Here is a 23,275-nt window from a genome sequence, read left to right as displayed (position 1 = left end):
ATATTACATTTTCATGCAGCTTCATAAGTACAGATATGCCGGGCTATTGCTTTAAATGGCTTTGCTCAGCAACTTAATTACTGCCGATTAAATGGTATTCCCATAAACCCCTGGTCATCCTCTGATTTTTTAAAAATAATAAAATATTGATTCTGTTCTAAAACCAGGAATTAACCCACCGACACAGCAGCCTCATTCACAACACTGCCTTGGCAACAGCAAGCAATATACACAGATCATATAATAATGATTCCTACTTAAAACCATGTGATCATTCTTAAAGCATACTCATTAAAATATATGTAATCCTAGTCTAGATTTATCCGAGTTATCTGTTTTTTTTTTTTCCCCCCCCCAACAGTTTCTGGGATTCTCTGGTCTAAAATGCCATAGTTTACTGTAACTGATTGCCAGTAACTGGCAATGATGGGTTTGACGGTGACATTTTAATATGAATCTGGCAGTGCATTTAGGAACTGCACAACCACTCACTGGTGTTGGACTGATTCACTTAATTCTTAAAGCCAGACTAAACATTTTACCATTGAACTCAGTTCAATACAACATTTGCTTTTTTTCCCATTCAATTGAGCACTGGTCTGTTAGCACTGCTCTGGGGATTTTGCTACCAGTAACTTTAAAATGCCCACAACATTTACCCACTGCATTTCTTCTTGGGCTACCTGCTCCCCCCCCCAAAAAAAACTTGAAGTTATCCTTTTAGCAAGATGTTTTCAAGATGCTTGTGGAATACCACTGCTTTACCAGCCTATAGCAGTGCAAAACCACCATCCTGTGGTGCAGAAGTAGTTTTCCACAGCCGGCTGCTCTGAAGGGGATTTCCAGTGCTAGCCCTGTATATTTAGAATGTTTTCTTTTAGCACCATTGATTCCACAAGGATACCATTTTTAGTTCCCACAACTAGATTGTTTTCCAATGTACTACCAAATCTATTTAGACTGAGATTGTATTCCTGCTACTGTACTGTAATGCAATATCAATGGATAGTTTCCCTTGGAACTCACTCCCAAGTAATATGTAGAATGCTGGCATAGTCGAACCTTTTAAAAACATATTTGTTTGAGTTAGCTTATTTTTGAGATGGACTGATTGGCCAGGCAATTGGCTTTTTTGAGTTTTTATTGTTAAGCGCCATGGGATGTTTTGAATGAAGAGTGCTATACAAAAGCAAATTATACTGTATTGTATTGTAAAATAATAAAATAATATCACTGTTTATGAAATATTGCATTGGTATTGTTGCTGTTGTCCCACATCACTGCTAATGGTGCACACAACATTTTTAAATCAGGGGGGAAGAAACCGGTCTGTACAACATTGGTCCACATGAGAAAAATGTAAGATTTTGCAGAGCATATAACAGGGCATGGTTTTGGAACAAGTGGAACACATTTTTAAAATATTTTTTACAGTATAAAACAAAGATTACTCTGACCAACAATTAAGTTGTTTATTGCTAGTTTTATACAGTACATTACCCCTCATCTTTGTGCTTGGCAAATACGGCTTTTACGTTTCTGGAATTGACAAAGGTTCTCTAAACATGTATATCTATGATAATTATGTAGTATTGTTAACTTTTTTTTTCTGACAGGAGGGAGCATGAGCCTAATTTTATAGCTGGTTGCAACTCTAAATAAAAAGATATGGACTTCCACAGTCCAGGATCACAGAGTAAAAGAGCGACTAGAAGTTGGACTCCCATTAAAGATGAATATCTCACCCTACTATATACAGGTAAGTAGCAATAATTCTATCCTGAGGACAACCTCTACAGTGCACAGAAAATGTGTAATGTTCATTTGAACTCCTCACCTATTACTAGAGTGTTACTATTACTAATGCTATTCCAGCCAACACATCACAATCTGCTTTAAAAGTGTTGATACAGGACATCACATTTTTAACGGGTGTAGCACTTTATTGCTTTAAATGCAATTTCCTGGTTTTGCTTGTGGTGACAACTATTACAATACACTAGTCATCGCTGTTCTTCAAAAATAGCTTCTTCCTCTAACACACAGTGTTCCTTATTATATATCCAGTTAAAGTATAGAGCCACTTTAACCAGCCAACACATCTCAAGCACTTGTGATCTACGTGACTTCTGGTAGAGTGGTTTGACTTCAATAAAGATTCAGTCACTTTTGTAATAGGCAGGCAATTACACCTTGTGTGATGTTAGCATTAATAGTAGCATGTGCTCTGAAGTGAATTTATTTAAGAGTTATAATTTATCTGGTTGTGAAGCAAGGGCTTTTGTATCATGGAGTTATATGAAGACACTCAATACATACTGTACAGTACCTAAACCTGTTGGTAAGTTGAGGATTCTTAAAAAAAAAAAAAAAAAAAATGAGGGTATATTTATGATTCTGAAGTTCCAAATGTATATACTGTTATTTATTATTATTATTTATTTCTTAGCTGACGCCCTTATCCAGGGCGACTTACAATTGTTACAAGATATCACATTATTTTTACATACAATTACCCATTTGTACAGTTGGGTTTTTACTGGAGCAATCTAGATAAAGTACCTTGCTCAAGGGTACCACAGCAGTGTCACCACCGGGGATTGAACCCACGACCCTCCAGTCAAGAGTCCAGAGCCCTAACCACTACTCCACACTGCTGCCCCTGTTGATAAACTCCTGCATTCCCCTATGGGAACATCTGTAGACTCATCTCTGCTAAAGTGAGGTGGGATCGAAACTCACCTGTGAGAACTGCGTGGTAATAATACGGTAACTGCACGTTGATATAACTTTCTTATATTGCCTTCAGATAATTACTAGAAGATACAAGGTGCTATAAGTATAATCAAACTTCCTGGTTGTCAATGGTGGCCCTACATTGATGTAACAGTGTTTCTGTTTTTTGTCCAGTCCTGGTGATGTATATTCAGAAGTAGATCTAATTTACTCTGGTTTTAAGAGCAGATTTCATCAATGTATCAATGATGGAAAAGGCAGACACCTGGCTCCAGACTCCTGGAACCTGAATTATGACTGCCTCCAGCCTTTCAGGGTCCTTCCAATGCATTCATGAATAGTTTATGAGATGTATAGATGCTGAACTGCAGCAACCTAATTTGTTTCTTACAAAACAGCAGGAAGTGTCATGTCATGGGCATCAGACACAAACGTACAAGAACATTTTTGGCTGGAAACATAGAAATAATAGCAAAGTATGACTCATTGTCATCTGTGTTCTGTTGAACTACCACAAACTATGACCAATGTTACAAAATGAAATGAGAATTTAGGGGAACAAAGCTGGAACCTATTCTCAAAACTCTTTTCTTCAGCCTTATTTTTTGGAAGAAAAAAGTTAATTATAGAAAAAAAAAGACAATTATAAGAGTGCTTATGAGGCATTGATTTTTAATACTTACATTCAGTTGTTTGGTTCAGTAAAATAAACAGGTATTTTACTCCTTAAACAGAAATACGAGTACATGACAGACTGGGGTAAAACAATTTGAGAATATAGGCCTACCCTTAGAATCTGCTGAGATAAAAAATCAAGATGAGCAGGATATCTTCTTTGTGTGGATAGGGAATAGCAGTAACAGACTCTCAGTGACTTTGGGGTTACTTGCAGCTGACCTTGTTCACTCCTCCAAGGTTTCACTTGTTACTGGGTGTGACAGAGATCGAATTGATTCTGTGTTAGAGCTCCCCCCTGACCTGTGAGGGTGCTGTGTAAAGGGAACAGAGTACCCTGGACTGGTTGGCCAGACAATTCATTCCCAGGGTTCGGTGGAAGTCGGCCATCTAGAAAGGGGGCGGAGCTACGGTACACTAAACCACTGACCCAGAAGGTTAACGGCGTGGCATCCGCGGATTGGAGGAGCGGATGTGCTAGTTAACCAATGGGTCATGTCTGACGGTATAAAAAGGGGACATAGTGATGTGATCTGTTCCTTTATAAAGGGTTATGCAAAAGAACTGACAGGACCCATGTTTGTGTTATAAAGAACGCAAGTGTTTTGTTTGTTTTTGTCAGTCTGTCTATATCGTCTTGTTTATTTAGACTAGGCGGCTAACACGATCCGGAGCTGTCGCCCACGGCCAGCACTAAACCCGAACAACACTTCACTAGTTGTTCGCCATTGTAGCACGTATTATATTGTACTTCACCACAAGCACTAAGAGCACTCACTTTGGACTTGTGATCGTGTGTGTGTCTAATTGTGTGTGTTAGTACTGTGCTTACGATTTACAGGACTGCAACCCTTTTTCACCACTGTGCAATACACATTGTTGTGTATTGCAAGCTCTATATTATTTACTGGCTGGTCATCAGACCATTGGATTATAAACCATTAAAACAAACCATTTCACCCGTACTTTGTTGTCTGTTTGTTCTTGGGAGTACTGCACCAGCACTGCACCTGCTATACATCTGCTCTACTCATTACCACTTTGCCACACTGGGACATAAACTTGAATACTTCTAATATTAAAATTAATTTTATTAGCTCTTTCTTTTCTGCATTTTACCCCAAGAAATGCATTCCTGCAAAACTGCCAAGACGTTTAATGCATTTATTAATCTTTATCTATACTTGCTGTCCCTCAGTCTGCCCCAGAGAACTCATTATAGAAGACCCTATTATAGCTAAGAAAAACTGAAAGGCAACTACTGTATGCTAACTGTAAACCTGGTGGTGCAACCTTAATACACTTATGGGAACATGTTTGCTCCTTGTGCATCATTTATACAGTCGAGACAATCCATGAAAATGTTTGTTAAGTTGTGTATTAGGATGTGTATGTGCAAGTTAAGTAGCGAATATGGATATACAAAAACTGAACTCACACACACTGGCTGAATTACATACATGGTTGATTTAAAAAACATTCTGCTCCAAATGGAGGGGTAATTGCCACACAAAACTGAAATAAATAGATGATAATGCGAATCGTAATTTTTTAATTTATAATATAGCCTTCAGGGAAAATGTCAATGTTTTATAGTGGCTTCTTAATATACGTGGCATGATTTACCTATTTTAGCTTGAACCTAATTATGCACCATGAGTTTTGAAGATAAAGAATATCACAGATAAATATATGTATGACATAATATCATACCATCATTAATCTGGCAAGGATATTGCTACTAAAGCCACAGGGACCGATGTTCTTTAAAAAAGTCTCCATACAACAATGACTATTAACACAGTTTTACATGCTTGGCCCGTGTTCTTGGAAACAGTACACTGATGCACGACAGAGCCCGTAAATGAATCATTCTTCATTGCTTTAACCACATTAGGAAGTTAAGACAACTTCACTCATTGCTGTGCTAATTGTTTAAAACAACTCCATCTTGCATTTCAAAAGGCCAGCAGATAACCGGCACAATTGTGACTTTCTAGACTGTGAATTCATAAAACTGAGCCAAAGTAGCAGGGGCTGTATTCACAAAGCTGACTTAAGTCTGAGACAAAAAAAAGGGCTTAAGTCCGCTTTGCAGACTATGTTATGACCGAGCCTAAGTCCGATTCACAAAGCGATATTCTGGGGGTCTTAACTTAGACCGTGTTTCTGTCATCGCGCAACGTATCTTCACTATCTCCCGCTCACGAGAAAGCTGCTTGCTGCCTGAGGCAAAATTGTCATTTTGGTTACTTCACTGGGATTTAAGGTAAGGAATATAATCAAATCAGAAAATGTGTTGTAAATATATACAATAATGTCAAATATATTGTAAAATATGATTTAATATTTTCTATTAACACATTGTTATACTTTATTTTAAGATTATAAATAGATATGTTGAATTATTTCACAGTGATTTTCACTTAGTAATAGTAAAAAAAAAATTTATATATATATATATATATATATATATATATATATATATATATATATATATATATATATATAAAATTAAATCAAAGCATTTTTAACAAAAAAAAAAAAAAAAGATGATCGTGAACACATATTTCCAGTTCTCTGAGCGTTTTTTATTTTCTAAGGAGCAATCAGCTGCTTTTGAACCGGTGAAAATTATAAGTTTATATAATTATTTTTTAACATCAAACTGATACTGCTGAAATTGCCAAAGTTTTTTCCCAAAATGATCCTACAGCTGTTGCTGCTGCATAGAATCACATGTATGTGCTGCTGTACTGTGTGTCCTTTAATTTACAGTACTGTTTATTTTTACTGAATACAATGTTTTTGTGCTGTGCTAGCTTGCGGCATAAAACAATTTGGTAGCTTTTCTTTTTAATTGTACAGTCTTGTACTGAAAACATTGTTGTATGTTCAAAGAAAATGCTCTAAAATTGGCAATTTAATTTACTGAAATAAGTTTGAGATTTTTTTTTGTATTTTTTTTTTTTACCTGCAACAAAGGTGGAAGAGCATTGCTTCAGTTGGTTGAGGGAGAAAGGTCTGTATGTAAAAGATTTATTAGAGCTTCAATTGACTCCCAAAACAGTATCGACTTCTCAATTCAGTCTTAGCAAAAACTTCCAAAGGGTTTTCCCTGTCTACAAAAACGCGCGTAGGACAATTTTCCACATCTGGATGATCTTCAAATAAATTGTACGGTATCACCTGTTGCTGTCGAGCCATGTTAATTAAAAATAGCTGTGGTCAATAGCAAATTAGGCCATGACCAAAATTCCATTAAGACTTGTTCGTGAATAAGACTCAAGTCCAAACTGATGACTTATGACCAGTCTCAGACTTAAGTCAGCTTTGTGAATACAGCCCCAGAACTCTGTGCTCTTACTAGAAATCAAACCTGGCTAATTTTTGTTGCTCTTGTCATTCAGACCGTAGAGAAGAATTCTCAACACATACCTCTTTGGAGTATTTCTATAAAATTCATTGCCATGATCGTACTCATACCAACCCACCTGCTTTACGTCCTGGCTTCCACTTTAGTTCCTCCATGATTCATAGATTTTAGAAGCCTGTCTCTGTAGTTTAGAAACTGCAATAGAAGTGTCACCGTGTCCAGAATATTTGAGATACTGAGAAAGAGCAGAGCCAAGCCCAAGCTTATACAAATCCAAATAAAGTATTCCCCTGCTAAGACGGGATACTGAGTGATTATTAGCAAACAATGCAAAAAAAAAAAAAAAAAAAAAAAAAAAAAACTGTTTCCGACATTTGTTTGTACAATGCTGGAGCTTGAAATCTTTCTGTGATCAGAAATGGCTATTATACAAATACATTTTCTTAATTGTTCCTGCGATTTTTAAGAAAATAAAAAAATCTATAAGCGTGATTCAGTCCACTGATGTGCAAACTTCTTCACATTCTTGTCAATATACTTGAACCCAACGTTCCTTTGAATTCCTAAGGGAGACAGATGACCACCAGAGGTGCATATATTGGGAACAGTTGTGTTGCTTGTAGCTATTAGGATACAGACATCTCTCTATTAGGAACTGGGCTGAGGCAAGCCACCCATTTCACTTAGGCCTGCTGATAGCCATTAGGACTGTCAGGACCTCACCTACTGCACCAGTGTAAAAAGGAACTGAATCACTGATTCAAAAGTACACAGGCACCACCATTTCCCACAATTCACAGCCCTGTAATGGTTGATTTAATATTTGCTTGAGCAAAACCTTTTGTTGTTTCCCTAACCTTTTAATGCACTTTTACATCTATGGCCAACAATAAGTAAAATATTTATTGGAGGCAATAATTGCATCAGCGTATGAGTGCACTGAAGGCCGTGGAAGTCAAGGCACTCATTCAGCAAGAGAAAGACAAGACAAGGACGCAAGTTACAGGTTTTACATTTTTTTTGTTGCTTTATCATTAGCTTGGCAGTTGGCAGAGCATAGGAATTTCACAGTGCCCTTTCACCTTCACTGGCAGGGTGAATGAAATGCAAGGTAATACAGGTAAAGGGTGTTAGTCAATTGGCAAATAAATTCCTAACACCTTGTCCTTTGCTCAAACTATTATAAGTACAACGTTTTATTTGGGACAAAAACCCCAACAACCCCATCTAGGCACAGTGTGTGGTAGTGGCCTAGAAAGCAGTTTCACCCAGTAAAAGCCATTCATACATAACTCATCCCATGAAAAGTTGTGGAACGTATTATTCCTACCTTAATAACAGCTGGTGTCCAATATAAACATCCTCTACTGCTGACTGACTTTCAGTGTTTCAGAGTTGAAGGTGAAACACTGATAATAACACATACTTTATAGTAACACAAGAGCTTTTCAGATCATGTAAGGCTCACAAAGTAGGGCAATGTAAACATTTATTCAACCTATGGTTAGTTGATTTAAAACTTGGCAGTAGTTAATCATAATATCTAATCAGTACCATGATCATTATATGTCCAAAAATAGAACCCAGCAAGGCTATAAGTAGCTATAATTTGACTGCCTGTATAATATTGACCTTTAGTTACTACATGGGTCACAAAAAAAAAAAAAACATTCTTTGTACTGACACTTAACAGCTTGGTAGGCACGTGTCTATTTGAAGTGTGTGTCAGCCTCATTATCTACCCCTTCTATTGAGCGCTTCCTGTTTGCTCATATCTTTTTTGCCACAGCAATGGGATTGTTTTAAGTTGAGTGCTGGACACTGTTTGGTTCTGTAGCACCCCTTATGGAACAAACATATATTTTTAATATATGGTAGAAAAGTATGATCCTTATACTTTTCATTTATAGAAATTGGCCAATTTTTTACATATTTAAAATATATGGGGTATATTTAAAATATATTTTAGTTTGTAATCTATATATTTATTTTATAATGATTTGCAGAACCCCCAAAATCAATTGGAGTCTAGACCACCACATCCCCTACCCACATGCACAAATATGACTCAATCTTGACGGACTAGGCTTAACTTCTCAGTAAACCCATCACATTTAATTTAACATGACAATGGGTGAATGATCACCATTGCTATAGTTCTAGGCCTCTTCCAAATAGAGACTGCCTATTGCATAGTGCCAAGCTGCATGGTGGTCTTGTGGTTATTCTATTAGGCAACACCGAGATAACTTCTCTGGGAATTCTTACAGCAGAGATAACCTGCAGTCCTTGAGCAACCCAAGGTGATCCTGGAAAAACATCCCTAAATTAGGTAACTGGATACCCATTCCCACAACACCAAGATGTCAAAACTCTTACACAACAACTTGCACAGCACTTTTAACATCTGAGATGCATCTATTCTGAATCAAATATTCCTCTTGTTAGGGTTAGTTAATCACTGCTATCATCATATGCTTCCATTTGCAATTACAATTTAATTTTGTAGATTAAAGATTGCATTTTTTGAATGGACTAAATAAACAAAACTATCTGAAGTACTGTACAAGTATAGTTTTAATATAAATACTTATATGTGGTCTGTGGGGGAACACTAAACACTAAGCTTAGAAAAGACTGGGAACCACTGCCTTACAGTAGTTATGCATCACTGAAGAAGGATGCTCAAGTGCACTGCCATACTGAACATTCAATAGAGAAAAATGTAATTGATTTAAACATTGGATGTAAATATTGCCACTGCGGTTATGGAAATCAAACCTCTAACAATTCATGTGAGTCTCTTTAGTTTATATTGTTCATTCACCAGTATCCACAATGAAGCAGTAGCAGTTAAGGCTTGGGTTTGGTAACCCATTTGATACACAATGTTTGAAGTGAGCCTTGAAGCCAAATAATAGCTCTGTTTGAACACGCTAGATTTAAAGTTGAATGTATCTGCTGCAGGCATGACCTCAGACAATCAAAGTGAAGAGTTAGCAGCAAACTGCCCTGTGGAAAAGAAATCAAAGTCAATCACGTCAAAAAACTTGACGTTATCCTGACTTTTACTGCACGGAATCAAATATTTTTAGGAAGATTTGGCGAGACAATGAATTGAAGGGGGGCAGCTCTCTACAGACAACTTTCAGTCTGGTTTTATATATATATACAGTACTGTGCAAAAGTTGTAGGCAGGTGTGAAAAAATGCTGTAAAGTAAGAATGCTTTCAAAAATAGACATGTTAATAGATTATGTTTATCAATTAACTAAATGCAAAGTGAGTGAACAGAAGAAAAATCTACATCAAATCCATATTTGGTTTGACCACCCTTTGCCTTCAAAACAGCATCAATTCTTCTAGGTACACTTGCACAAAGTCAGTGATTTTGTAGGCATATAGTCAGGTGTATGATTAAACAATTATACCAAACAGGTGCTAATGATCATCAATTCAATATGTAGGTTGAAACACAATCATTAACTGAAACAGAAACAGCTGTGTAGGAGGAATAAAACTGGGTGAGGAACAGCCAAACTCAGCTAACAAGGTGAGGTTGCTGAAGACAGTTTACTATCAAAAGTCATACACCATGGCAAGACTGAGCACAGCAACAAGACACAAGGTAGTTATACTGCATCAGCAAGGTCTCTCCCAGGCAGAAATTTCAAGGCAGACAGGGGTTTCCAGATGTGCTGTCCAAGCTCTTTTGAAGAAGCACAAAGAAACGGGCAACGTTGAGGACCGCAGACGTAGTGGTCGGCCAAGGAAACTTACTGCAGCAGATGAAAGACACATCATGCTTACTTCCCTTTGCAATCGGACGATGTCCAGCAGTGCCATCAGCTCAGAATTGGCAGAAAACAGTGGGACCCTGGTACACCCATCTACTGTCCGGAGAAGTCTGGTCAGAAGTGGCCTTCATGGAAGACTTGCGGCCAAAAAGCCATACCTCCGACGTGGAAACAAGGCCAAGCGACTCAACTATGCACAAAAACACAGGAACTGGGGTGCAGAAAAATGGCAGCAGCTGCTATGGACTGATGAGTCAAAATTTGAAATATTAGGCTGTAGCAGAAGGCAGTTTGTTCCCCGAAGGGCTGGAGAGCGGTACACGAATGAGTGTCTGCAGGCAACAGTGAAGCATGGTGGAGGTTCCTTGCAAGTTTGGGGCTGCATTTCTGCAAATGGAGTTGGGGATTTGGTCAGAATTAATGGTCTCCTCAATGCTGAGAAGTACAGGCAGATACTTATCCATCATGCAATACCATCAGGGAGGCATCTGATTGGCCCCAAATTTATTCTGCAGCATGACAACGACCCCAAACATACAGCAAAAGTCATTAAGAACTATCTTCAGCGTAAAGAAGAACAATGAGTCCTGGAAGTGATGGTATGGCCCCCACAGAGCCCTGATCTCAACATCGAGTCTGTCTTTGATTACATGAAGAGAGAGAAGCAACTGAGGCTGCCTAAATCCACAGAAGAACTGTGGTTAGTCCTCCAAGATGTTTGGGCCAACCTACCTGCCGAGTTCCTTCTAAAACTGTGTGCAAGTGTACCTAGAAGAATTGATGCTGTTTTGAAGGCAAAGGGTGGTCACACCAAATATTGATTTGATGTAGATTTTTCTTCTGTTCACTCACTTTGCATAAATGATAAATATAAACTATTAACATGTCTATTTTTGAAAGCATTCTTACTTTACAGCATTTTTTTCACACCTGCCTAAAACTTTTGCACAGTACTGTATAAGTACTGTAACATAGCAGGGAGGGGTTTAAAATCCTCCCTGCGTAAGACATAAGCGCAGGTACATTATTGTTAGTTTTGTTAATTTTGTTTGGTTTAATTTGGTAATTGTTTTATTGTTTAATTATCCCCTGCACCTGGGTAGTAATTGTAAATTAGGACCAGGTGCAGGGTATAAAAGTAAAGCAGTTAGTTTGCTCAGGGCTGCTGAGGAGAGGGAGGCAGAAAAGGTGCTCTGCTTCCATGTTTTTGTTTGTTTAATGTGTTTGGCAGGTAAACGGCTTAGCCGTCCTGCGAGTGAGTCAGGGACCTGCCTGTCTAGTTACTGCTCTAAAAGGAGCTAGGTGTTTATTTTGTGTTTATTTTTTGTTGTGTTATTAAAAATAGCGCGTCAGTGCAGTTTAAAATCCATTTCTGTGCCTGGGTCAGTGTTTTAAAGGGGCAACGAACCCGAGTGGGTGAGGATCTTTTACAATATATATATATATATATATATATATATATATATATATATATATTGTAACAGCAGCGGGAATGTGAGACAGCAGGGAGGGGGTTAAAGCCTCCCTTTCTCTGCTTCCGTGCAGTCTAAAAAAAAGTAAGTGCTGTGTTAAGCGTGTGTGTTTTGTTGGTGGTCACAGGTAAACGGCTTAGCCGTCCTGCAAGTTAGTCAGGGAACAACCTGTGTAGTCAGCGCTCCAGGACGCAGTTAGGTTTTGTTTTGTGTTTTGTTTATTTTTGTGTTTATCAAAAAAATAGCGCAACCGTGTTTAAAAAAATCCATTTCTGTTGTGCTGGGTCGTAATTTTAAAGGGGCATGAATCCTTGTGTGGCGTGATCTTTTACTATATATATATATATTAATATATATATATATATATATATATATATATATATATAAAAAGCAGCTTCCCCCAAATGGTTAACAGCTGTTTGTTTCTGTTTCCTACAAATAATTGCACAGTACTATATATATATATATATATATATATATATATATATATATATATATATATATATATATAAAATAATTCATGAATAAATGAGTGCTTGTGAATTTAGTACTTAAGCAAGGCAAGGGACAATAATGAGTCAAACTGTGTAATAATGAGTCAAACAACCTGTGTAGTCAGCGCTCCAGGATGGAGTTAGGTTTTGTTTTGTGTTTTGTTTATTTGTGTGTTTACTAAAAAAATGGCGCAACCGCGCTTAAAAAAAATCCATTTCTGTTGTGCTGGGTCGTAATTTTAAAGGGGCATGAATCCTTGTGTGGCGTGATCTTTTACTATATAAAAGCAGCTTCCCCCAAATGGTTAACAGCTGTTTGTTTCTGTTTCCTACAAATAATTCATAACCTTTTCTGGGCTGTATTCAATCTCCAGCCAACTCCCTCCCGACTTTATTCTCCTCTATGGGAATGAATATCCAAGTTTTAACAATAAAAACCACAACAGAAATGTCTCCTTGTTAAATGTTTTATGAGCATTTCATTTTAATTGTCTGCACTGATTCCAAACCAGGAGTTTTCTGAAAGCTTTTTTTCACCAGCGCAATGTTTGCCTCCATTTTGACAAGGGAGAGAACAATAAAAATGATATAAAATTAGTAAAATCAACAGTAATTACTCATATTTAATAATGAACTCTTTGCACACCACTGTTTCACAGTTGACATTATTCATAAGGTTTTACCCATTTTCTTTGATATACTAGTGATGGTAAAAGAAAAATAAGCTTTTCACAAAATAGTCAATAATATAAAATGTTACCTGTTTTCTGCAACGTTACGTGATTTTTTTTTTTTGTTTATTATTGTTTGTGGTTCTTAATATGACTATATTGGCCGCAGAATAAAATTGTAAAATTAAAATCTGTGAATTATTCCCAATCTATAAAATATATGGAAAGGACTGGGAGAAAGATTGAAGTGGTAAATGAATAAACTGACAACATATTTAAAGAGCTATACAATGGCAGCCAATTGCAGGCTTCAGATCCCAACCTAAACTCTGATTTTATTTAAGTTATTACTACTATGTGGAGGTATTTGCTTTTCAGTAAGGTTCCCATAAAATGTATATATTCTATCAGAATGATGTTTAAAAATATACACGTAGGTAGATGGTGAGACATATTTTATTAAAAGATTATATAGTAAAGAAAAACATTAATTATAAGATGTGTTTGGGCAAAATGTCCAAAAATAACCACCATCAAAATCACTCTATATTAGTCCTACTTTGTATACAAATATTTACAATTTGTAACATGCCGGAACAAATTCTGCATTATAAAATGGTTCCACAAGTTTTTAATATTAAAATATGTTTTTTTTTGTTTCCCCATTACAAACAGCCTTGTAAAGGATGTGAAAGAAGACACCAAGTGAGGTCAAACTCAAGCATGCTTAACTTTCATTCAGATCAGCAGCAGTCTGCCACATAAGAATCCTACATAGTCCTCGAGCGAAAGAAAGTACTTTACTTATTAAACTTTGAGCCTGTCTATTATCATTACATCATCATGAATAAAAAGTCATATTTACAGCAGACCCTGTCTAGACACTCAGAGCTCCTGAGTGGGGGCCCATTTAAAGTGCAGCACCCATGAACATAAAAGAGCAACACCCTCGGAAAGAACGAAATGAGCAATAAATCTTTGGAAAGGAATCGGATGGTCAACGCAGAGCAAAAAATTACATCATGAATGACTCGCTGAGGTTCATAAACATTGGCTTGTGGCATGACTTGAACAACATGGGAATATTTTAATCTTAATTTTGTTCTCAGAGAACACAGATAAGGTCAATATTACTCAAATATGCTGCACAGCTGTATTTGTTCTTGGTTCTTCAGGTTACCCTCAAACCAAAAAAAATAACAAACAACAACAACAAAGCTCCAGTCACTGCAAGATTGTCTTCACAGGTTTGTGGTTAGTCACGACAAAGTTGGAAGACCCAGTAAATGTAAAATGACTAGTCTATACCATGCTGGTCAATATATCTTCTGGTGAACAAATTTGTAGCTTAAAGCCAAATCACTACTAATTCTATTTGAAGGTTCTGCGAAGTACGTGGTGGTGGTGGTGGTGGTGGTGGTGGTGGTGGTGGGGAGGGGGGGTGTTACTTGACCGTTCCGCAACAACTAATTCCTCTAAAATTCTTCTCTTCAGTGAAGTCTGTTTTTCAGAACGTTTGCAATTGTTCCTAATGAAGCCTCAGTAGTTTATAATCTGTGAGTGTGATTATAAAGACCTTATCTGTGGGTGTGATTATTGAAGAAGACATTTTGTGACCTTGAAAGGCACTAAATCAATGCTCCATTTGGTCTCAAAAGTGTGCTTAAAATCCCAGTTATTCCTAATATTTTAGGAAGATTTTGTAGATCAACCAGCACTTCCCTTAGTTCTTCATTTGTAGGGTGGGAGGAGGATTTGTTTGAGGATTTAAATGGGCTACCCACTGTATAATATCTTCAATTAATAAAAGACACTTAATGCCAAACAAAGCAATGGGCACGCCAAAGTAGACTTTGTAATTCTATGAATCATGCCTTGCGGTCCCAGCGTGGTGTTAAAAGTACTGCCATGGAAATCTCTGGCAAAAACGATGGAATGGAAAAATAATTATGTGCAAAACTGTTAACCGCCACTCAGCTGCTGGGGGTGAGCAAGCCTTCTGAATCAAGGCTGGAGGTCTGCAGGATGCAAGGTCCAGCTTTCACCTGACTCTTCTAATTAAGAAGACGTAAGCTGAGGAATTAATACAAAAATTGTATTTCTACAGCTGTGGTTCAAAAAATTTTCCAAGATACTCTCACAACAACATATGTATTCTCACTACAAAATACAAGTATCAGTGCTTTAGATATTGTAGGCCAGCACAATTTGGAATAAAAAATTATTTTCAATTTAAAAAACAGAATATAAGCCCAAAAATAGAAGAGGGGGGCTGGGATATGACACAATGGTGTCTACATATCCCAGCTATAACACCTTGTATTGGTGCTTGCATGCAAGCAGCATTTTTATATACTGTATGTATATATATATATATATATATTGTAACATAGCAGGGAGGGGGTTAAAATCCTCCCTGCATAAGGCACGTGCGCAGGCACATTATTGTTAGTTTTGTTAATTTTTTTGTTTGGTTTAATTTGGTAATTGTTTTATTGTTTAATTATCCCCTGCACCTGGGTAGTAATTGTAAATTAGGACCAGGTGCAGGGTATAAAAGTAAAGCAGTTAGTTTGCTCAGGGCTGCTGAGGAGAGGGAGGCAGAAAAGGTGCTCTGCTTCCAAGCAGTCGTAAAGTGTGGAAACCCTGTGTGTTTTTGTTTGTTTAATGTGTTTGGCAGGTAAACGGCTTAGCCATCCTGCGAGTGAGTCAAGGACCTGCCTGTCTAGTTACTGCTCTAAAAGGAGCTAGGTGTTTATTTTGTGTTTATTTTTTGTTGTGTTATTAAAAATAGCGCGTCAGCGCAGTTTAAAAATCCATTTCTGTGCCTGGGTCAGTGTTTTAAAGGGGCAACGAACCAGAGTGGGTGAGGATCTTTTACAATATATATATATATTGTAACAGCAGCGGGAATGTGAGAGAGCAGGGAGGGGGTTAAAGCCTCCCTGAAGAGAAAGAAATGCACCTTTATTGTTTAATTGTTTTGTTTTTCTGTTAATTAGTTTTTGTTTATTGTTTTATTGTTTAATTTAACTGTTTTATTATTTAATTATCCTTGCACCTGTGCAGTAATTAGTAATTGAGACCAGGGCAGGGTATAAGAGAGGATCAGTTAATCTGATCGGGGCTGCTGAGTAGAAGGAGGCAGATAAGGTGCTCTGCTTCCGTGCAGTCTAAAAAAAAAGTAAGTGCTGTGTTAAGCGTGTGTGTTTTGTTGGTGGTCACAGGTAAACGGCTTAGCCGTCCTGCAAGTTAGTCAGGGAACAACCTGTGTAGTCAGCGCTCCAGGACGGAGTTAGGTTTTGTTTTGTGTTTTGTTTATTTGTGTGTTTATTAAAAAAATAGCGCTTAAAAAAATCCATTTCTGTTGTGCTGGGTCGTAATTTTAAAGGGGCATGAATCCTTGTGTGGCGTGATCTTTTACTATATATATATATATATATATATATATATATATATATATATAAAAGCAGCTTCCCCCAAATGGTTAACAGCTGTTTGTTTCTGTTTCCTACAAATAATTGCACAGTACTATATATAAAATAATTCATGAATAAATGAGTGCTTGTGAATTTAGTACTTAAGCAAGGCAAGGGACAATAATGAGTCAAACTGTCATTTTTATGGTAATCATTTTGAATTAGACAAATAAGACCTCAGAGGTACTTCAAAAAGTGAAGTAGTGGTTAGGGCTCTGGACTCTTGACCGGAGGGTCGTGGGTTCAATCCTAGGTGGGCAACTGCTGCTGTACCCTTAAGCAAGGTACTTTACCTAGATTGCTCCAGTAAAAACCCAACTGTAAATGGATAACTGTATGTGAAAATAATGTGATATCTTGTAACAATTGTAAGTCACCCTGGATAAGGGTGTCTGCTAAGAAATAAATAATAGTAATAGTTTCAATATATTTGTTACCACAAATTTCAGTTATAAACAAACCAAAATGACAGATCCCCCCCCCCCCCCCCCAAAGCATTACAAAAAAGTGTTCACTCCTTTAGCAAACAGAAATTAACCGTACCCACATTCCCTTGATCATAAACCACATGGCAATGCACTGTAGGTTAGGAGAGGAGCTAGAACTCTTAAAATAACAGTAACTGGAAAATAAGTCTTTACTCCATCCTGAAATATCATCCCATGTTGCCTAGGTTACGTGTCCAATTGAAACTTCTAACAAAAGTTTCTTGCCATCATAAATGGCAGCCAAGTGAATCCCTATTCATGATTCACAGTTTGATGGAAGCTATAATTCCTCGACAGAAATAGTTTAGGCCCAACTACAGTATCTGAAGCTGGCAGGAAGTAAATAGGAACTTTGATCTCAGGGATCTATCGTTAATTTGTCTGACAGACTAAACTTGTCAAGCAAAGAGTGGTGTGCAGCAGAACAGCCAGTCAAAACGACAACCTTTAAAGACCTGCACCTATCTGGAAATTGGCTTCTAGTAAAATTCCAAACATCTGTGCACTTCTAATGATTTCAATGTGTATTAACCTTCCTACTACATCATTTTCTACTAAATATATACTCTAGAACTGAATGTGCTGGAAGAATTAAGGATGATGGCAATTTTCCCTATAAAGTTTCTTAGGATAGCTGGGATATGCTCTTTATCCTACCATGTAACTATTTAAAAATGTTGCATCACAATTTCAATTACTAAAGCAAGGTTATTTTTCTGTTTGTTAAAGAACAGAATATAGGTATATTGGCATTTTTTTTGCCACCCACAGAAAAAACATGTGCTACTCCAATACTGCTAAACACACATCTCTTTTACCTGTACATAAAGTAATGCAGCATAATTAGTCAATGTAAGCCAATTTGCGAGGTATTGTACTCTTTGCTTATTTGTATGTATATCTCCATATATTAATAGGAGCAAAACAGTTCAATATTCTACACGTGAAGTATGGGAGCGGTGCGCTCCCTGCCCAAGAGAAGTGGGGGGGGGGCGGCGCTCCCCCGCGACCCACCAGCACTACACCCCTGCTTCTATTTGTTTTTACTTTGACTTTAATTAAAATATTTACATTCGAAAGCAAACTTGTTTTGAAATGTTTGGCCTACTAAACAAAGTGATAACTAAAACTGGGCAATGTAATGTTTGTGTTTGTTTCCGTTTGAAATATTTATAATACAGAATCTGACATTGGCCGGTCACTATAGTTCAAAGCAAGGGTGTTATTCTGTACTTTCTAAAAAACCTTCTCTTCCCTATTTAAGCTCAATAAGACAGCTTTAGCAAACATGAACTGCTACAAGGCTCCCCAAAGTTGAAGGCCACTCAAATAAGGAAGGGATGTATAGCCTTGTTCAAGCTAGCCTGCACTTATATTTGCCTCTTGTATTTCAAATATTTTCATCTGAGCACTTGCAGATGCACTATATCAGTCCTTTTTAATATTTTTATTCATATCCATTCTTATTCATCATTGTTTTACATAGACCGAGTGAAAAGGACTGTTAATTCACTTCAGGTTTACTTCCAGTTCACAGTAAATGTTCAATTTGAACTGAATAAAAATGACCTAATTTAAAATACAACTTCTTTGTAACATGCATAAGTAACAAAAACAAAAAAAGGATTAATAAAAAAAGGCTTCTTGTCTAAACATTTGTCCTATTCTATTACACGTACTAAGCTTCTTTTTAGTATGACTGCATATCTTATGACTGAATGTTGAAAAGTTATGGATCAACCGCTGGTAAAGGTTACAAAGCGTGATTTCACTGAGCCCCAGTACTAGCACTAGTACTTCAGGTCAAGACTGATATTGGCAGTGTTTCATTGAGTTTGCATGGTGCTTAACAGACTGATAGTCAGTGGTATCAGCCTTTAGCATTTATGAATATTAAATTCACAAAATTGTACTTAAAAAAAATCACAGCTGAAGCCAACTGCAACTCAACTGCCTTTGCAAAAAACAAAAAACTAAAATAAACAAAAAAGAACATACAGTGCTGTGAAAAAGTGCTGTTCTATAATATTAGGCCACAGAGCACTAATTTCCCAGATAAACTCCAAAGTCAATCCGAGTTTTGCTTGTAAGTAGTTACACAGGAATACCATGTTGATGTAACTTACATTGGGTATTTGCCAGGTCTTTTTTTTTTTTTTCTTTTTTGTTCACATCAGCTGTTTCTAATTTGGGCAACACTCAAACAGCTCACTTTTATAGTCAGATCCACCAAGTTCGATTTAACAAATACACTTGGCAGCTGATGGTAGACAACTGGAACCAAGCGGATGGCTGCAACAGAAAGCTATTGGTGCATACTATGCAATGCAGCGCCATGTTCCAATTGTACTTAGAAACTACTTATAGGTCTTCATCTGTCAAAATGATACAAGGGTTTGCAGCAGACCTTCTTCCAGCTGCATAAACTGCTTAAAGCTCATTGGAGAACACCCTCCTGACGTTTATAATTGTTTCTCTACTTACTATTTTGCTACCTTCTGTGTACTTGCTATTCCTGCAAATTTCTAATTTATACACAAATAGCTACTAATGTGTTAATTTAGTTGAGAGACAATGCCACTGGCTACAGTTAGACACAGTACCAACAAACTCCATGCAAGACTGGGCCTCTCTCGGGCAGAACTAGCCAAGTGTGCCAAGGTGGTGCAAAAGTCTAATTCATAGAAAGGACATATAAATGATAGGTAAATCACTATTCATGGATAGAATAATCAGTTGACTATGGATTGTATAACGTATTTTTCCCCTTGGAGCACAGGTTATATAATCTGGCATTTGCCTCGCTAATACAACACCCTGTATCATGTGTGGGTGTGCAGCTGGAGCTTGTGGACTTTTAGCTAAAACATTAAAAACTGGCATGTCTGCTGTGAACATTAAAAAATAAATAATGACAAAAGAGGAGATATTGTTGCATGTTGGCACTAATTTGTCATTCACAGAACAGAAAGAAGAGCAGAATTCTGAGAGGGGACCTGCCACTGTGTGGCACTGCAATGAAAACTGGAGCTATAATGATTCAATTATGATTTAGAGGGGAGGCCTATTACCCACTTTTTGCCATTTTTAGAAACACACACTCTACCCTTAACAACCAACATAAACACCACCACAATAGTTATAACCCTATAAAATGTTCTTAAACAAAGCCATGCAGAACACGACCGTCAATACAGTTATTATAAGCAAAATGTCAGCTTCCTCTTAATTTTTTTTTTTTTTAAAGCAGAAATGGCTCCTTTTATGCTCTTTCTGTGCCTGCCAAACTGGAAGTGAATTTGTATCAGATTCTAATTTTAAATTGTACTTATTCAGCTCTTCTGCATTATTGGAAGAACAGTCCAGCCACCTGTTTGCAATTAAGTGCTGTCGTGTGGGGATAAAGATAGTGCCATTTCTTTTGGCATACACCCTGAAAACTAAAATACATACATACTGTAGCTAGATTATTTTCAAAATTTGGCAGACATCCATGCTCCTTTATCTACTGCATTTCTCACATGGGTTAATATGCATAGGGATTGAACATCTAAGCATTTGTGCAATATGAGAAGAAAAATCTGTTTTATCAGTATTTTGAAAGATAACAAAACAATTTAATAGCTCTGGAAACTGAAATCCACTATGTTATGTATATGAGGGTAGCAGTGTAGAGTAGTGGTTAGGGCTCTGGACTCTTGACTCTTGACCGGAGGGTCGTGGGTTCAAATCCCGGTGGGGACACTGCTGCTGTACCCTTGAGCAAGGTACTTTACCTAGATTGCTCCAGTAAAGACCCAACTGTATAAATGGGTAATTGTATGTAAAAATAATGTGATATCTTGTAACAATTGTAAGTCGCCCTGGATAAGGGCGTCAGCTAAGAAATAAATAATAATAATAATAATAATAATAATAATAATATGTTCAAAGGTGCCAGTTAGTGCCCTTGCTGTATGTTACTGGATAAGAACCAGTAAATGTTAGTATCAGCCAACACAGTTACAAATACTACATTTCTCACTTTAACAGTAATACAAACACCAAAAGGAACTGGTTTCAGATCATCAACAGAACTCGTTATGCAAAAGCCCACGGAAGCAATCATGTAGTGTTGGGATGCTTTTAGTGTATTGATAGTTAATTTCTATTGCAGTAGACTCTTGCTAATCTGAACCAGTTGGAACCGGACGCTGTTCAGATTAGTGATTTTTACACATGGCTAATAACCTGTACCATGTTTGTCCAGTGGTTCTTTTATGTTTTGATACTTTAATACATTGCATGTTTTACATACTTGTCATTAGATTATGATATTGAAGTTTGGTTTCAATAGCTGCTATCAGCATACATTTTCTTGTGATAGTTCAGACTATAGATCAGTTTGGGGTTCAATTACCTAGTCTATAGTAGCTATTAATTATTACTTCAAAATACTAGTTTTATTATCGTATTAGCTGATAATCCATTATTTGCATTATTTGATAATTCATTGTATTATGGACCGAAGTTAATGTCATAAACAGTAAGAGTAAAGGGAAATATAAAAGAGACATAAATAGTGTAATTATATATATATATTTTTTTTTTTAATTAGTAAATTAAATAAGAAGTTGTGTCTTAATAATACACTAATATAGAACATTGTACATATGGACCCATAATCCAAAATAATAATAATAATAATATATTGTTATTATTAATAACATTTTCTCTTAAGTCTCTTGCATTAAAGACAAGACCCTGACAACTTTCAGTACTGTGGGCAGCAAGAGTGGAGGCAGACTAACATTTTTGGGTTTCGCAGCTCGGCCATTGAAAATAACTTGTAGCACTAATTGGAAAATGTTTGTATTCTGATTGGTTGCCCTTATGTTGCATAAACTACTGATTGGCTGTACAGACTTCTGAAATCCAAAATACAGTACAGGGTGCTAGCAGAGGTTAGGTTGGCTTGGGATTTCCAGTCAATTGTCGCATAACACTGCCATCAGGCATTTCAGGTTAACCAGTCAAAGAAGAGTTAAAGAAGTAACCGAAATAAGGAGCACCTGTCTGTAGTGGTCACTCTGATCAGTTCCTGTACATTCATATTTCTCAGGTAACATGACCTGTCAGACACTTTCAGACAGTCCATTGAGCAGGTTTTGATTTGGTATATTACAAGATTTTGCTCATGTGGAATTTTACATTACAGGTCAGATTTCGTTCACTTTTGTTCAGCCATCGTCAGCACTATAAAAAAACGTTTGAATGACATCTCAGATCTCTCTACCAATGTTATAACATAGCCATTTCTCCCAGAAAAACAGTAAACTTCCTGGGTCTCCTGTTGACTTTGGCAGCTAGCTGCAGTTGTCAATGAAAACAGAAGTTTGGGCAGAGTTGAAAATTACATTTTGTAATATGATAGATAACATCCAAAATGTCAGTAGACACTGCATTCCAAGTAATACAAAAAAGCTTGGTCAGGCAATGTGCTACTAAAATGTGCTAACATTTTGGCATTGATGCTGGCAGCAGTGTGGTAAAGGGACACGTTTTCCTTGAACTGGTGCTCCAGGCAACCAATCAGATGATTTATACCCACCTGTATGACAAAAAAACAAAGTACTGCAATGTGGTTGTGTAACGATACAGATGGATGAATGGGTTGTTAGATTTACATAAAGAATATGGTCACAAATAAGAGATGGTATAGTGTATGGCTCATAGTAAAACTAAAACGAAACTTTTAATAAAGATTAGACTTTTAAAAAAGATTTCATTTCATTAGTCTCTTTGTCAATGAAGTTGCTCAAAATTGGTTTAGTTCTCGTTAAAAAAAAAGTAATTGGATCAATACTTTTCTTTTTTGTACTACTGAATATTTTATGATTTAGTTATGCGAGTGTTCATCCAAAACTAATAAGCTTTTGCTGTGTGTTGTTAGTATATCATTCTTCCTGCATTTTGTTCATAGTTCCTTAACTCAGAAACCAAAATTAATTGCATCTCAGTTCATTATCAGTTTGGAAAAAAAACACACACAAAATGTACACAAACCTCAAATAGTGTACACACAACCGTAGGGTACAATGTAAGACAC

The 23,275-nt window shown here is 36.8% G+C and overlaps 1 protein-coding gene across 3 annotated transcripts in view; it reads right to left on the bottom strand.

The window, feature by feature from the left end:
- Nucleotides 1-23,275, bottom strand: part of LOC117415306 (renalase-like) — a 69,075-nt gene that overhangs the window by 26,754 nt on the left and 19,046 nt on the right. The window lies entirely within an intron of this gene.

This window comes from Acipenser ruthenus, chromosome 7 (assembly GCF_902713425.1).
Source record: "Acipenser ruthenus chromosome 7, fAciRut3.2 maternal haplotype, whole genome shotgun sequence".
Taxonomy (NCBI): domain Eukaryota; kingdom Metazoa; phylum Chordata; class Actinopteri; order Acipenseriformes; family Acipenseridae; genus Acipenser; species Acipenser ruthenus.
The sequence above is the reverse complement of the archived record's forward strand: the minus strand, read 5'-3'. Positions and strand labels throughout refer to the sequence as shown.